The 16,545-nt window shown below is 42.1% G+C and overlaps 1 protein-coding gene across 2 annotated transcripts in view; it reads left to right on the top strand.

Annotated features, from left to right (window-relative positions):
- The window catches only part of CIAPIN1 (cytokine induced apoptosis inhibitor 1), a 347,450-nt gene that overhangs the window by 254,104 nt on the left and 76,801 nt on the right, over positions 1 to 16,545 (top strand). Inside the window, exon 1 of one of the 2 annotated variants that reach the window (XM_068360189.1) lies at positions 3,057 to 3,207. The exons of the other annotated variant lie outside the window; for it this stretch is intronic. The gene's annotated coding sequence lies outside the window, so the exon portion shown is untranslated. Of the gene's footprint in view, positions 1 to 3,056; positions 3,208 to 16,545 lie in introns of those variants that run through there. 2 annotated transcript variants of the gene reach the window in all.

Genomic DNA, 16,545 nt, shown 5'->3' with positions numbered 1-16,545 from the left:
TATCACCCCTTACATATCTTTTATATTCTTGATATATTTTTGAAATTTCAGGATTGGAAAGTATGCCTAGCATTCTTAAAAATAACCCAAAGGTCCTTGATGGGACTATTAGACATATTTCTATCAATATTTAAAAGGTCCTCGGGAATACCTTAACATGGTGAATGAGTTTGTGTGTTGCCATAACTTGCAAAGCGGAACTAACGGCCACCCATGCTAGGTTGGTTTGCTGTGAGCGATTAGATGAAAATCTCCCACCGTCATCAATCCATACTGGCTATTGTGATGAGGCAAACTGATCAAACCCCAGACATTAATTGACATGTTTGAGGCCTCTGTCTTGCACTGGACTGGAGGTGGCTGCAGTTTTTGTAGTTCTTGTTAGTGGTGAAAGCAGAGGGTCTACATTCTTACTAATTTGCTCCTATGCTGTATACATAACCTCATTCTTTTACTCAGGGAGATTGTTTCTGCGAGAGCTGGTAACTGTCGTTAAATCTTGGATCTTGGCAATACCCAAGAAGACACAGATAAAGTCTGTTGCTGCTCTGGTGACCTCAGGGTGGGGTTTGGCTGCTTCCGCCGCCCTTCCGAATATGCCCATGGATCAGTCCCCGAGGAGTGCACATCGGGATCAAGGAGCCCTAAGATCTGCTTTAACGGGCTTTTCGTGTTTTTATGGTGTGAGGGAGACCCCCTAGTGTTTGCTGCACCCCTTCGGAAGCTGGAATCCCATCGGTCAAGTAAAATCTGCACTCGCCCCCTCTCTAGGCAGTGGAGGTCCCACATGCTGGGGAACACTCCATCAGCCTCTCTGCAGGTTGATCTATCGATGTGTGCACTGGAGAGGATAATGGCAAGGCACTTACATCTCTGCCTTTGGACTCAATAACCATAGGGATATCAACCCTGGCCTATCTCCATGCTGTTTCCAGGTATCAATTGGATACTAAATTCATTTTCTTATCAAAATACAAAAATTTTGCCTCAACAGATTATCTTATCTTGCTTGATATACATCAGAATTACCATAATTTATGCGCATTCGTAGGCTGGAAGCATTGTGAATGTGATTGTGATTTCAATACCTAAATCTGGGCTTATATTAGCTACTTTAATTCTTAAATATTACAAATATTAGCTACTTTAATTCTTAAGTATTACAAATATTAGCTACTTTAATTCTTAAGTATTACAAATATTAGCTACTTTAATTCTTAAGTATTATAAATATTAGCTACTTTAATTCTTGAATATTACAAATATAATACATTATGTAGAATGAAATTATTCCACAGTTAATAAATGCTTGCTTTATGATCTCTCGTTTGCAATTTTGAAATAGACCTACAGATTATTGCATTTGTGCTTATGAGACCGTCTGTATTTCATGTTTTGAATGTGTTTTTGATTAAAACATTTTGTTCTATGATCAAAAAGTCTTTTTATATATCCAATTAATCATTTCCTGTTTTGTACGAAATCCTTTCACGACTTTGGTTTCTATTTATTTACCGGTTTACTAAATTACGTTTATAACGGTTTATATTAGTTTCCCATAAAGAACATTTCTATAGTTTTCTATACCACTAGGGTATAAATTGTTCGTTTTCTATCAATATATATGGCCAACTAATATAAAGAAATTTACTGCAGGCGTCTCTTAAGTAATTTCTTGTTCTTATGCGTTTGTTTATATATCTACAATTTTCTTGTTATGATATGCTAAAAGATACACACACACACACACACACACACACACACATACATATATATATATATATATATATATATATATATATATATATATATATATATATATATATATATATATATATATATATATATATATATATATATATATATATATATATATATATATATATATATTATGGTATTATTTTACTGTATTATGTGATTATATATGTAACTATGTTCGTGATACTACCACTAGGAGAGTTATGGGGTCCTTTGAGTGGCCAGACAACATTTTATTGGATCCTTCTCTCAGGTTACGGTTCACTCTCCCTTTGCGTACACATACACCGAATAGTCTGACCTATTCCTTACAGATTTTCATCTGTCCTCATACACCTGACAACACTGAGATTACCAAACAATTCTTCTTCCCCCAAGGGGTTAACTACTTCACTATAATTCAGTGGCTACTTTCCTCTTGGTAAGGATAGAAGAGAGACTTTTAGCCATGGTGAGCAGCTCTTCTAGGAGAAGGACACTTCAAAATCAGACCATTGTTCTCTAGCCTCTGTACCATGGTTTTCCACTGTCTTTGGTTAGAGTTCTCTTGCTTGAGGGTATACTCAGGCGCACTATTCTAATTTCTCTCTCTTAAAAAAACAGTTTTATAGTTTTTATAGGAAATATTAATTTCAATGTTGTTATTATTCTTGAAATATTTTATTTTTATTTGCGTCTATTCCTCACTGGATTATTTGTGGAGAAATGTGATTTTATTTAATTGTTGAGTGGGAACTTGTTGCTCCGGGAAAGCCTCCTTACATCATTTCCTAAGAGATCAGCAGAGGAGGAAAAAGGAAAGTTATTACTCAAGGCACAAACACCCTGTTAATAAATTTGATGACGTAGTTCACATATCTTTACTCTAAATGAAAAAAAACTGCATTCTGTCCAGAGTCCTGAAACTCCACACGTGAAATAAAAGTAATTTGATGGCATACTCTAGCTTTGTCAGATCTAAGGTCATGTAAACTCCTAGACTATGTTTTGGCTCCATCCTAGTGAGATGTTAGACAGGAATTTTACGTTAAGTAATTACTGAGACATTGTCAATGGATGGGAGCATGGAAGCAGTGATGTATTACAAAGTAAAAGTTAAAGATAATAGATCTTTACCTTCGAAGCATATTGATTCAAAACTAAGTCACTTGATAACATACTATTACTCTTAAAGTATTTAGACGTAATTAATCCTTCCAATATATCGGGTATACTTCTTTCCAAAGAATATATATTCATAACAGACATAATCAAATAAGTGATGAAGTAAAAATACGAAGGTGTATTTAACCTAATACAGAAGAGGAGCCGTTGTAACCCCGGCATATCATTCGGAAAATAAGTCGACAACACAAATTCACAACAACGAAAACGTTCTTCACAATATAAATCCATTTTATTGGGATTTATCGACTACATTGGGTTTAATTATACAAAATTAATATTAAGGTAAGACTTTTGACTTTATTGTATATACTTATACAGCTTTTTAATCTTTTTTTAATCCCGTTTTATGCCATATTTTACACTTTATCCGACGAAGTCTTCAGGGTCACACATTTTACGCTGCCTTTTGTATGAACGTTTATATACAATAATACATTAATGCATTTCTGAATACAGTATACCATAATTATGTAACAATTAATTTAGTAATATTTTTTTTACCGTAAATAAACCGTGTCTAGCTTTGAATGAAAATTGATATTCTGCTAAGTCATGGTTATTATTTTTATTTTCCGTCTTGGGTTGTTTAAATCATTTATATATATTAAATATAATTTCTATAATGTTTAGAATAGATTAGTATGCTTTTATTAATCTTTTGAAGTATGTCCTAACTAGCAACAGTAATTTAGGTGGTGTGTAGATTGATGGACACAGTGACTTTGGAACATTCCCCCCTAACCTAACCTAACCTATAAGCCGTGTCCTTACCTACTTACTTAACGGGGGGCTGACGCCCCTTGCGACCCCCTTTACACTTGTATTCTAATTTAGCCATGATAATACACACAGGTGGCAGCTATGGTACATACACCCCCTCCTAGGGTATTTTGCAGAATAGCGGACGCACTGATAACCAGTTCATGTAAAGGTCGTTATGGGTGGTATCGGGTATCCCCCAGTCACCCTGTGTCCGTCAATGTACAAACCACCTAATTTACTGTTACTAGTTAGGGCATACTTCAAAAGATTAATAAAAGCATACTAATCTAGGGGTGTATGTATCATAGCGGCCACCTGTGTGTATTATTATGGCTAAGCTAGAATACGGCATTAAAAGCTATTTTGCTAAATCAAATATATCCAGACCTGAAAGTAACTAAAAAAAAGACCAACTAATGTTACCTACGTCTGATACCACCCATAACTAGGAGGGTACGTATGATGATGGCTCGGCTGAGCCCCATAACTCTCGTATTTTAAACCATATCACTAAGATTACAGCAGTCTAGGGGGTCTCAGGGGTCATTACCCCCCCCCCCCCCCTTATTAGGTAAGTAGGTAAGGACAAGTTTTGTAGGTTAGGTTAGGTGGGGAAAGTCTAAGGTTAAGTGTTTCTATGCTGGTGGGAGATCCTATCAAATCGTTAGACAAAAAGTCGTACAATTCTCCTTAATTATACTGTAGTAGGTTATTACAGCAGTTAAGAAATAAGAACTCTCATAATCAAGTATACCTTTAAATATACTATTTTGAACCCCATATCGTGATTAGATTAAATCCTAATATATTTCCTTCTGACGTTAAATTTCAGTTTTAAGTACGGTATATACAGTACTATTGGAAGTGGTCTCCACTTCCATACGCCTTCCAAGTGGCTAATCAGAAACTTCTTCCAAGTGGCTAATTAGAAACTTCACTTATGTGACTTTTCTTTTACATGGCTATATTTTTTGTATTATTATTTCTTTTTTTCTTTTCCCAAATCACCTGTGTACATTCACGGCTAAAATTATGCCATTTTTGACATTTTGAAACCATTAGTGAGGGTGTTGGTGTGGAGATAATAACTAATAGGCTATATGGGCATTTCCCTTTTGGAGGAAATAAAAAGTGTGCGTTGTTTATTTAGGGGTACACTCGCATGCACTATTCTATCTAATTTCTATTCATCTTATTTTGTTACAGTTTTTATATTTTATATATGGAATATTTATTTTAATGTTGTTAGCTGTTCTTAAACTATTTTATTTGAATTGTTAATTACTTTTCTTATTTCCTTGTTGGAGCCCCTGGGCAAATAGCATCCTGCATTTCCAACAAGGGTTATAGGTAAGCAAGTTATAATAATAATAATGATAATGAAGTTCATTGAGACAGGTGTCATCTTTCTTATTCTTTGTCAAATCAGTTTTCTTTAAGAGAAAGTTGTTGTTTATTTTAGTCTGAAATACAATCAAATTAAGCTAGTTTTACTATTTATGAAATATGATTGGGTGTTACCCTGCCAGGAGCGAAGTCGGTTGGGAGGCTCGGTCTTAGGGTAAACTAAGGATACGGCAGTCTAAAGAGGGTTGCAGGGGCTCTAGTCCCCCGGTAGTTAAGTAGGTAAGGGTACGGCAACCAGGTTAGGTTAAGTGGTGTCTTTCCAGTCATAAATTGGAAATTTTTCACCCGGTTTGTCCCAGCAAACTACAAAGGCTCCGTGCATTTAAAGGTTTTGATGTGGTAATTGTCGAAAAGAGAACTTTTCAAGTCATAATGCCGATTGAAACTAGAATATACGTTTGTATCGGAAAGGAAACTGGTCAGGAGGCCAACACGGGGATACAGGGTCTTTCTTAGAGTAAGGTAAGGACACAGAGTCCTATGGGGATCGCAGGGTACGTAAAGCCGTAAAACTAATTTGTTACTAAAATATTCTAGTTTGTATTATAAAATAATTTATATACCATATACAATCAATGGACACGAGTTACTTTATTTAGTCTTTTCAATACACCAAAAATACCTTGCATATATGTGAGCCACTTTTCACCTTATAAGATATGCTGTACTGTCCATTTCCAGATTAACTTCACAATATAGAGTACTGTATACACAATAAAAAATAGTTTAGTATGTAAGTTTTTACATATCATATACAGTACTGTACTTTTAAAAATACAGTACTAGGGAAATATAGTGTTAAATATGAAGATTAGCATTAGCTTAAAAGTCACGACACTTCTACACACCAAAACAGAGCTGTGCAGGGAAAGTTATTGGTCCTATTATTTTGGGTTCCATCTCCGAGTATCAAAAGTGCTGTAGAGGCTATCATTTATTTATAAGCTCAAAAAAAAAAAAGAAAAAGAAATAGTAATGGCAGGCAGATACGAAACAAAAAATAATTAAAAATCAATACTGTAAAGTTTGTTCATGATCTAAAATATGCAGCTTGTCTAGTCCATCTATCCTTGTAGACATGACCCCATAGAATTACATTATTATTATTACTTGCTAAGCTACAACCCCTAGTTGGAAAAGCAGGATGCTATAAGCCAAAGGGATCCAACAGGGAAAATAGCTCTGAGGAAAGGAAATAAGGAAACTACAATAGAAGTAATCAACAATTGAAATAGAAATAGTCGTATATGTTTAGATACAGTATTGTAGTTATTTTGTTGTGCAAAATTAAATGTATTCTTCTCTTTGAGTGTTGGAAGAAAAACAAATTAACCATATAGACTTTGGCCGAGGAATTTAAAATGGATTACTTGACAGAGTTTTGTATCAAGATGACTCACTACCTTTACCAACTCATCATTGCTTATGTATGTATGGCTGGCTCGCTGCCCCAGCGTAGTTCTCAAGAAGGCGGAGAGCTAGTAAGAACTGTCAATGTAGCAATGTATGTGTTGACATTGAATGTTAATATACAATTCTTGACTAATTGTTTGCTAGGCAATTCATCTTTGTTCAGGTGTAATAAAGTTGAAACATTTTATACAATTTAAACAGTTTAGTGGCAGATTTTAACCTGTCATCAAAGTAGACGTTAATATCAGATTTTAACCTGACATCAAAATTTAACACATTAGCTAGAGTCAACAGTGAAATTATCGATACCAAACTTGAACAAGGTAGCAGGGAAGCCCTGTTACCTGACATGCCACTGAGCTAGCACTTTGTTCTCAGTCGCTGGATAGTATAAAGTACCAGCGCTCTTATCTAGCTGTTTTAAGCTTTAGCTTTTCTTTGTTCCGACACAGAGCACAAACCATTACGTCCTCTTTTGTAAGGGTATCAATTTCGGCGAAGCTGAAAACTAGCCGATAGCTTTTTCAACTACTGGTCTCCCTCCTTTTGCTAGTTAGCGTAGGGGGATGTGGGTGATCACACCCCCGTTCCCCGCATACCAGCGACCAGCCGTCGCCTTTTAATTCGGCTTGATAGAGTGTAGACGAGCTCTCTCTCTCTCTCCCACAAAGTAGTTGGGAAAAATAATTCCTATATTTTAGAACTGGCTGGTTTGAATTCATGCTTGTTCCGTAACCGAAATACAAACCACGCTATTTACATAGGGTTTACTTTCGGCGTAGCTGAAATGACGAGCCATTAGATTTTAACGAGGGTTAAACTACCCCCGTGCTGGTTAGCACGGGGGTAGGGGAGGGGTAGCTAGCTACCACTCTCCCCCCCCCACACACACACACTGGTAAGCTGACCCACTTCACTTTTCTTAATTACTTACTTTTCTTATACAGTACTTAATATATATGTAAACATTCTTATGTTTATGTATATATTTGAGTATAGAAATACAGTAAGTTTCCTTTTCATTGTTTGTGCTGTGTGTGTGTGTGTAGGTAGTCCACTCAATTGTTCGACAACATCTCCGTGTGGTCCCAGGCTCCCACGGTGACATTTCATGGGTCGCGATCTCTCCCTTGGTCCTTCGGTCTTCCCTTCGGCGGGCGCCGTGGGGAATCGTCCTCGCTGGACTTTATTTATTTGTCTGTTTCTCCGCTGTTCCTCCTTCCCTACGGGGAACTTCTTGGTCTATCAGCGTAGGGAACATGGGAGTTTAGTTTGACTACGGTCTCTCTCTCTCTCTTGAGATCGTTCACCCTTTTATTACTACTACGTATTACGGTAGCTTCCTTCCCGTTGCGGGTTGAGTTGCTTCTCCGTTTACTTTGTCTCAATTATTTTTAATCAAATCTAATTGTATTTGTTAACTTTTAAATATTTAACTTAGCCGGTGAATATATAATAGCTGAGCCTCCGGCGGCTCGACAGAAAAACACAAAAACTCGCGAGCGATCGCTATGAAGGTTGTGGGTGTGCCCACTAGTGCCAACTATCGGCCAGATACCGCATATACATGTAAATAGCTCCAATTCTTCTCTGTCGGTCTGATCGACAAGACGTACCATTACTCGCTGTTAACCTGGAGTTTTTCAACAGTCTTGGTGAAGTACTTCCTTTTGGTTTGAGCTTTCGCAGTGCAGGTGTTTTATCTTCAACTTAATTCTTGAACTCTTTTTTGGATAGATTTAATTGTTGATGACTTTGGATTGTTTTTTGGACTTTCTTTGACTTTTCAAAATGGCCGACCCTTCCCTTAGTACGGAAGTGTGTTTTAGGTTTTTAGCAATTATCTTATCACGTTATAAATTGTTGTTAATTATAGATTTTCCTCTATATATTTTATATCTCACCCGCCTTTATTAGGCCTCTTCGATTAGCTTTCCATTTATAATAAACATCAAGATAAATTTTAATGATTTGTTTATATGCGGCCTTACCTATTCCTCCCCTAATCCGAGAGTAGGCGGTCCTAACTTGGAAACCGAAGTTAAACAACGTTGAGCCCTTTCAATCGTAAATAACTTTTACAGAGCAAATGATTTAAAACTTATTAAATGAATATTTTTCAGTAGATATTTTATGAAAGATTTTCTTTGAATAGTCTTCGTGCTGTTTCAAAGATGAACTAATGTTTGGTTTATTTATGCTACGCAGTTTGCGCTCTATCGCTACGATAGAGAGAGAGAATCACGGGTTCACTTTGCAGAAAGAGTAAATCGATTCTGACGTTTTGTTCATTTTTCTTTCAAACTGAAATGTTTTAAATACTAATTTAAAGGAACTTGTTAATTTTCAATTTCTTAGTCCTTTCAGTTTTTTCCTTTGGTCAAATAACCTGTTTATTGACGAAAGGTGAGTGGGCTTTTCTCTTCGGTGTGAAATCAAGAGAGAGAGAGAGAGACGGAGAGAGAGAGAGGAAGAGAGAACGTTCCGATCTTTATTCTCGTCCCAAGCGAGTAACGTTGTTCTCGAGTCAGTTTTTTACTCTCTTCCCAAGTCTCTGTACGGGGAGAAAGGATAAAACTTTTTTAGTTTTTATTCTCGTCCCAAGGCACTGTACGGTGAGAGATTGAAAACGATGTTTTGAATGAACTAGTGTTTAGTCTCCTCCCCAGTCACTGATCCTTTTATCTTTATATATTTCCGTTTTATTCGATATATATGTTTACTGTTTTTTGCTTGTATTAATGTGCTTACATTATACGACTTATTTCGCAATTATAACCTTTTGATGTAGGGTAGAATTGCGTGCTTCAGGTAGAAATCAGTTTTATTCATGCTTAATGTGAATTATTGAAAAATTCGATTTCAGTGAAGTAAGTGCAAAACAGAAAATCGTAGTGATAAAGTGATAATTGCGCAAAGTGTTATCAGTGTTGCGACAGAGGGTTTGTCTGTTCGTGCCTGTCGTTCCCCTAGTCCGAGACCTCTTGCAAGCTCCCATGCCCCAGGGAGAAGTAATGTCGTAGGACTTATGGGTTCGAGAGGCTTTAACCAACGAACAGACGTTCCCTCTATGGTTTCAGGCGTGTCTCGTCAAGACCGCCCCTACCATAAGACGAGCGAGACGGTTTTCTCCTCGTCATCCGAAGGCTTATCGCGTAAGAAACCGTGGAGCAAGGTTTCGAGACCCTTAAAGCGAAAGTCAGTCCCTTCAGGACAGGTCCAGCGTCCTGGTTGTAGCCATTGGGACAGCTCTGACCCTGTGCAGTCATCGGAAGACTGCTCGACGCCTAAACAGAAGCGTAACACAGGCTCCGAGAGTCTTATTGTAGGCAAGGTTTTGCAGTCACAGACGTTACCCTCGTCTCTTACCGCACCCATTCCCGTTGATCCTAAATGGGTTGTACTGCAAGACATGCAGAATAAGCTTGCCTCTCTTATGGAGGACTATTCTGCTGAGCAGGTTCACGATGATCCTCGCCGCTTAGCTGATCGAGATCCTGGCCGTCAGCCGCCCAAACGAGCCTTTGCTCGTCCTGTTGACGTTGACGTTACAAAGTCACGTCAATCACGTTTTGTAGAGCCTCACTCGATGCAGTCCCGTGTTGACTCTCAGCCGCTTGTGGACGTTCAGCCGCTGCCGCTTGCTCTTGTTGACGTTCAGGACGTTCGCCAACCAGCGAAGTTGACTTGTTTTGACGTTGAGCGTCAAGCACCGCAGTCAAGAGTTGTTTTGACTGCTCAGTCTAGGCAGTCAAGGCAGTCTCGAGTTGACGTCGAGCGTCCTCCCGCACCTGTTGTTGTTGCTGGTCAGTCCTTTAAGCAGTTACATGACATAGCGTCCTTGACTGCTACTGTTGCTCCTTTGCGTGTGGACTCTGCTTGTCAAGCATTGCCACCACGGCAGGTCTCTCCCTTGCTTGAGACTCGGCAATTGTCGGACAAGGTTCCTTCAGATGAGGAAGTTGCTGATCCCCCTCCTACTGATATTCCCTTGGGGACTCTGTCAGACGGAGAGGAGCCTAATGCTGCTCAGCCCTCTATGGACTTTAAATAAATCATGCTGATTTTTAAGGATCTTTGTCCGGATCTTTTTGTAACTGCTGCTCCTCGTTCGCCTAAATGTCAGAGTTTACACTAGGCCTAGCTACTTCGAAGCCGTTGTTTTCTAAGTTAGTGCTCTCTCGATCTTCTAAGAGAGCTTTACGTTTGCTAGGCGACTGGTTGATGACCAGGAGGAGTTTGGGGGAGACAGCCTTTGCTTTCCCTCCTTTTAAACTGGCTTATAGAGCGAGAGTCTGGTATGACACGAGAGAAGTTCTCGGCTTGGGAGTTCCTGCCTCTGCCCAGATAGACTTCTCAAACCTCATAGACTCTCCCTGGCGCCTGGCCATGAGACGCTCCAAGATTTTATGGTCGGCTTCAGAGCTAGACCATCTCCTGTTAGGAGTTTTTTCGAGCGTTTGAAGTTTTGCTGTACAATTATGTCATGCATAAACAAGGCTATCAGGGATGGCTCCAATAATCTGACAGCCACGTTCTCTGCAGGAACAAGACTATCAGGGATGGCTCCAATGATCTGGCAGCCACGTTCACTGCAGGAGTACGTAAGAGGCAAGTGCGCTCAATGTGTTCATTGTCAAGACAAACTTCACGATGAAGTCTACCAGGCTGTCTTGACAGCATTAATGGAAGGCGACTGGATGGTCTCTCTCGACCTTCAGGATGCATACTTCCACATTCCTATACACCCGGATTCCCAACCGTTTCTGAGGTTTGTTTACAGGAATGTGGGGTACCAGTTTCGAGCCCTGTGCTTTGGCCTCAGTCCTGCTCCTCTCGTGTTTACGAGGCTCATGAGGAATGTGGCAAAATTCCTCCATCTATCGGGAATCCGAGCCTCCCTGTACTTGGACGACTGGCTTCTCAGAGCTTCGTCCAGTCATCGCTGTCTGCAGGATCTACATTAGACGTTGAGTCTGGCCAGGGAGTTGGGACTTTTGGTCAACCTAGAAAAGTCCCAACTGATCCCATCCCAGACTATTCTATATTTGGGGATGGAGATTCGCAGTCCAGTTTTTCGGGCTTTTCCGTCTGCCACCCGAATAGAACAAGCCCTGCTCAAAGTCCAACTAATGCTGAAAAGAGAACGTTTGTTCAGTCAGGAGTTGGAAGAGTCTCGTAGGGACTCTCTCATCCCTGGAGCAGTTTGTCTCGCTAGGGAGACTACACCTTCGGCCTCTCCAGTTCCATCTAGCCTCTCACTGGAACAAGGACAAGACGTTAGAGAAGGTATCAATCCCAGTCTCCGAACCAGTAAAGGCATGCCTGAAATGGTGGGACAGCAATATCAGTCTGAGAGAGGGACTATCCCTAGCAGTCAAGAACCCAAACCACGTGTTGTTCTCAGACGCGTCGGATTTGGGTTGGGGTGCGACCCTGGACGGTCGGGAATGCTCGGGTCTGTGGACCTCAAGTCAGAAGAGCATGCACATCAACGGCAAGGAGCTATTAGCAGTCCACTTGGCCTTGATGAAATTCGAAAGCTTTCTTCGAAACAAAGTGGTAGAGGTCAACTCAGACAACACCACAGCTTTGGCGTACATCTCCAAGCAAGGAGGCACACACTCCCTCACGCTGTACGAGATCGCAAGGGACCTTCTCATATGGTCAAGAAATCGAGGCATCTCCCTGTTGACGAGATTCATCCAGGGGGACTTGAACGTCTTGGCAGACTGTCTCAGTCGGAGGGGTCAGGTGATACCCACGGAATGGACCCTTCACAAGGACGTGTGCAAGAGTCTTTGGGCGACTTGGGGTCAACCCACCATAGACCTCTTTGCCACCTCGTTGACCAAAAGGTTACCAATCTATTGCTCACCAGTCCCAGATCCAGAAGCAATCCACATAGACGCGTTTCTACTGGATTGGTCTCATCTGGACTTTATGCATTCCCACCATTCAAGATAGTCAACAAGGTACTGCAGAAATTCGCCTCTCACGAAGGGACAAGGTTGACGTTGGTTGCTCCCCTCTGGCCCGTGAGAGAGTGGTTCACCGAGGTACCTCAATGGCTGGTAGACATTCCAAGAAGTCTTCCTCTAAGGGTAGATCTCTTACGTCAGCCCCACGTAAAGAATGTTCATCAAAGCCTCCCCGCGCTTCGTCTGACTGCCTTCAGACTATCGAGAGACTCTCAAGAGCTCGAGGCTTTTCGAAGGAGGCAGCCAGTGCGATTGCGAGAGCTAGGAGAGCTTCTACCATCAGAGTATACCAGTCGAAGTGGGAAGTCTTTCGAGACTGGTGCAAGTCAGCATCTGTGTCCTCTTCCAGTACCTCTGTAGCCCAAATCGGAGATTTTCTTTTACATCTGAGAAATGTTCGCTCCCTCTCAGCTCCCACGATTAAGGGCTACAGGAGCATGTTGGCTTCGGTCTTTCGTCATAGAGACTTAGATCTTTCCAACAATAAAGATCTCCAAGATCTCCTTAAGTCTTTCGAGACCTCTAAGGAACGTCGTTTGGCAACTCCTGGATGGAACTTAGACGTGGTCCTAAGGTTCCTCATGTCAGACAGATTTGAGCCATTACATTCAGCCTCCCTGAAGGATCTCACCCTCAAGACGCTTTTCCTAGTGTGCTTGGCTTCGGCTAAAAGGGTCAGTGAAATTCATGCCTTCAGTAATAACATCGGCTTTTCTACAGACGAAAAAGCCACATGTTCACTTCAACTTGGTTTCCTGGCCAAAAATGAACTGCCTTCTCGTCCTTGGCCTAAGTCTTTTGATATACCTTGCCTGTCAGAGATCGTAGGCAACGAACTTGAAAGAGTGCTGTGTCCAGTTAGAGCTCTTAAGTTCTACTTAGCTCGTACTAAGTCCTTACGAGGTGGATCTGAGGCATTATGGTGCTCAGTTAAGAAACCATCATTGCCTATGTCAAAGAATGCTTTGTCATATTTTATCAGATTTTTAATACGAGAGGCTCATTCTCACTTGAATGAAAAAGACCGATGCTTGCTTAAGGTTAAGACGCACGAAGTAAGAGCTATAGCAACTTCCGTGGCCTTTAAGCAAAATAGATCTCTGCAAAGTATTATGGACGCGACCGTTTGGAGAAGCAAGTCGGTATTCGCGTCATTTTTACTTAAAAGATGTCCAGACTCTTTACGAGGACTGCCACACACTGGGTCCATTCGTTACAGCGAGTGCAGTAGTGGGTAAGGGTTCTACCACTACATTCCCTTAATTCCAATATCCTTTTAATCTGCTCTTGAAATGTTTTTTAATTGGGTTGTACGGAAGGCTAAGAAGCCTTTCGCATCCTTTTTTGATTTGGCGGGTGGTCAAATGTCATTTCTTGAGAGCGCCCAGATTAGGGGTTTGATGAGGTCCTGTTGTATGGGTTGCAGCCCTTGATACTTCAGCTCCTGGGAGTCTTTCAGCATCCTAAGAGGATCGCTGGGCTTCGTGAGGAAGACAGACTAACAAGGCAGAGTAATCGTCTAAGTCAACCTCCTTACCAGGTACCTATATATATTTGGGTTTTGTTATGATATAACTGTCAAAAACTCTAAGCATATACGCTGTAACCTTAATTAACTCTGGTCTCTACCCACCACCATGGGTGTGAATCAGCTATTATATATTCACCGGCTAAGTTAAATATTTAAAAATGATATTTTAATTATAAAATAAATTTTTGAATATACTTACCCGGTGAATATATAAATTAAAGGCCCCCCCTTCCTCCCCGATAGAGACCCAGCGGGATGAGAAGAATTGGAGCTATTTACATGTATATGCGGTATCTGGCCGATAGTTGGCGCTAGTGGGCACACCCGCAACCTTCATAGCGATCTCTCGCGAGTTTTTGTGTTTTTCTGTCGAGCCGCCGGAGGCTCAGCTATTATATATTCACCGGGTAAGTATATTCAAAAATTTATTTTATAATTGAAATATCATTTTTCAGCTTCTGTGTAGAACGCTTTCCTTCGGGGTTCATTCGTTCTTACTATCAGTGAACATTCTTAGATGAATTACATAATTATAATTGTTAAAATTCTGTTTTTGTTACAGTTCTCCGCCTTCCTCCTCTTCCCTGAGTGTCAGTGGGGAAGGAGGGCGCATTCCTGGTGCGTAATTCTTATGTTCTTTTCCCTCGGGTTTCCTCTTCAGATTTCCCCGGGGGAATAAATGTTAACTAATTATTTTATTTTCACAGTTAACTGTCTAGTTTTTTCGTTTGCCTAATGTGCCAACGAAGCAGAGCTGTCCTGTTTGGGCCTGGGCAGTCTGCTGTTGCCGCCTCCTCTACGACTTCGTCATGGGCGTGTTCCCTTCTCCTAGAAGTTCTCCCGTGACAACTGTCAGCTCCTTAGTTCTTTTAGAACGCTCAGGAGGTTCGCCTCCATGGGTGGGTAACTTCCCTTCCGAGAGAGGTTCCCTTCCCAGGTATGAGTTTTTTCCCCTTCAGGGGGGGCAACTTCTCTTACCTTAATAATTACCTGATTGGTTTTTTCCTGGTCCTCGGGCGGTTATGTTCTTGGTGCTGAGCGACCGCTTTTGTAACTATGCTCTAGGGGCTGAGCGGTTGCACTTGCAGCTACGCTCAAGGGGCTGGGCAGCTGCAGGAGCTCCTCTTCGGAGGGTTTCTCTTTATGGTCAGCTTGCTGATCCAACGGCCTTAAGGGGCGCCTTCATCAGTTCTTCTGGTCTCTTCTACGAAGTGTTCTCCTCTCTCGTTCGCGAGAAGGACACTCTTAGAGACTCCTCTTCGGAGGACTCCCCTGCTGTTGTTGCTGATGTTGCTGAAGGCTCAGTTCCCCCTTTGAACATCCTTCGAGGTGGCAGCTGAGTCCAACGGTCTCTCCTTCGAGTGTCTCTCCCCCTCGGGGGAGTTCACTAACAGAGACTTCTCTTGAGAGGACTGATGATGGTGCTCCTGTTCGTGGTCGTCTTCATCTTCAGCCGCAGAGGATCCTCCTCATCGAGAACAGACTGTTACAGCTGCTTCGCTAGACCTTTCGGCAGATCGTTCACGATCACCTGCCAGACCTTCTTGTCTCCCATCTCCGTTCCTGGAAGCAGATGCGCAGTGGGCGCCACTCTTCCCCGTTTCCGACGGGTACCGGTCCCTTCGGGGCTAAGGGCTTATCTCACAATTTGAGTGAGTCCCTTAGTGCCAGGTTGTTACCTGTGCAACCTCGTTCTCCTGCGCGCTCGCGCACAGTAGTTCGCAAATACTCTCCTGCTGTGGACCAGTCTTCTGCTGAATCAACACTCCAGAGATCTCCTTTAGCTGAGTCTTGCCGTAGATCTCCTGATCGCCAACGCTTCTGGGACCTTCTGTGCGGCTACGCGCCTTGTGCACCTACGGTCTCCTGAACGCCCACAATTGCCTGCTCGCCGGCGCATATCTGATCGCCCTTTTCTGACGTGCGCAATGCGCGCCAACGTTCGCCCTCGCGCCCATGATCTCCGGATCTGGGCGCAAGCAGGGAGATTATTTCTTCATTGAACTCCACGTTCACCTGCTCGCCAGCGCACATCTGCGCCCCCTTTCCTGATGTGCGCAATACGCGCCCACGATCTTCGGATCTGGGCGCAGGCAAGGAGTTTATTCCTTCGCCTCCTCGCCGACGATCTCTCTGGTTCTGCACCCTCGCTGATATCTTCTGGCCACGCAACTACGCGCCTACAATCTCCTGGTTCCTGCCATGTCACGCGCAGTTCAAGAAGTTCCTACGCTAGCGCACAGGTTCTTCTGGACTTGCAGCGCCCTTCTGGAGTTTCGCACCAAGCGCGCACACGCGCGGTTCCAGTTCCAGCGCGTTAACGCACCAGCACGCTTCCACTTCACACCGCGCCGCCCAGGAGACACCTAAGCTAGCGCACGGGCGCCCACAGGCACCCCTGGGCTCTCGTTGCGCGCCAGCGATCTCCTAAGTGCCCGCGCGATTCTTCGCCTGCGCGCAAGTGTTTTCAACGCGCCAACGCTTCAATCGTTGTAGGTTTCCTACGCATCAACTCTCCTGTACGTG

Source organism: Palaemon carinicauda, chromosome 36 (genome assembly GCF_036898095.1).
Source record: "Palaemon carinicauda isolate YSFRI2023 chromosome 36, ASM3689809v2, whole genome shotgun sequence".
NCBI classification, from domain to species: domain Eukaryota; kingdom Metazoa; phylum Arthropoda; class Malacostraca; order Decapoda; family Palaemonidae; genus Palaemon; species Palaemon carinicauda.
This window is presented reverse-complemented; position numbering and strand designations above follow the sequence as displayed.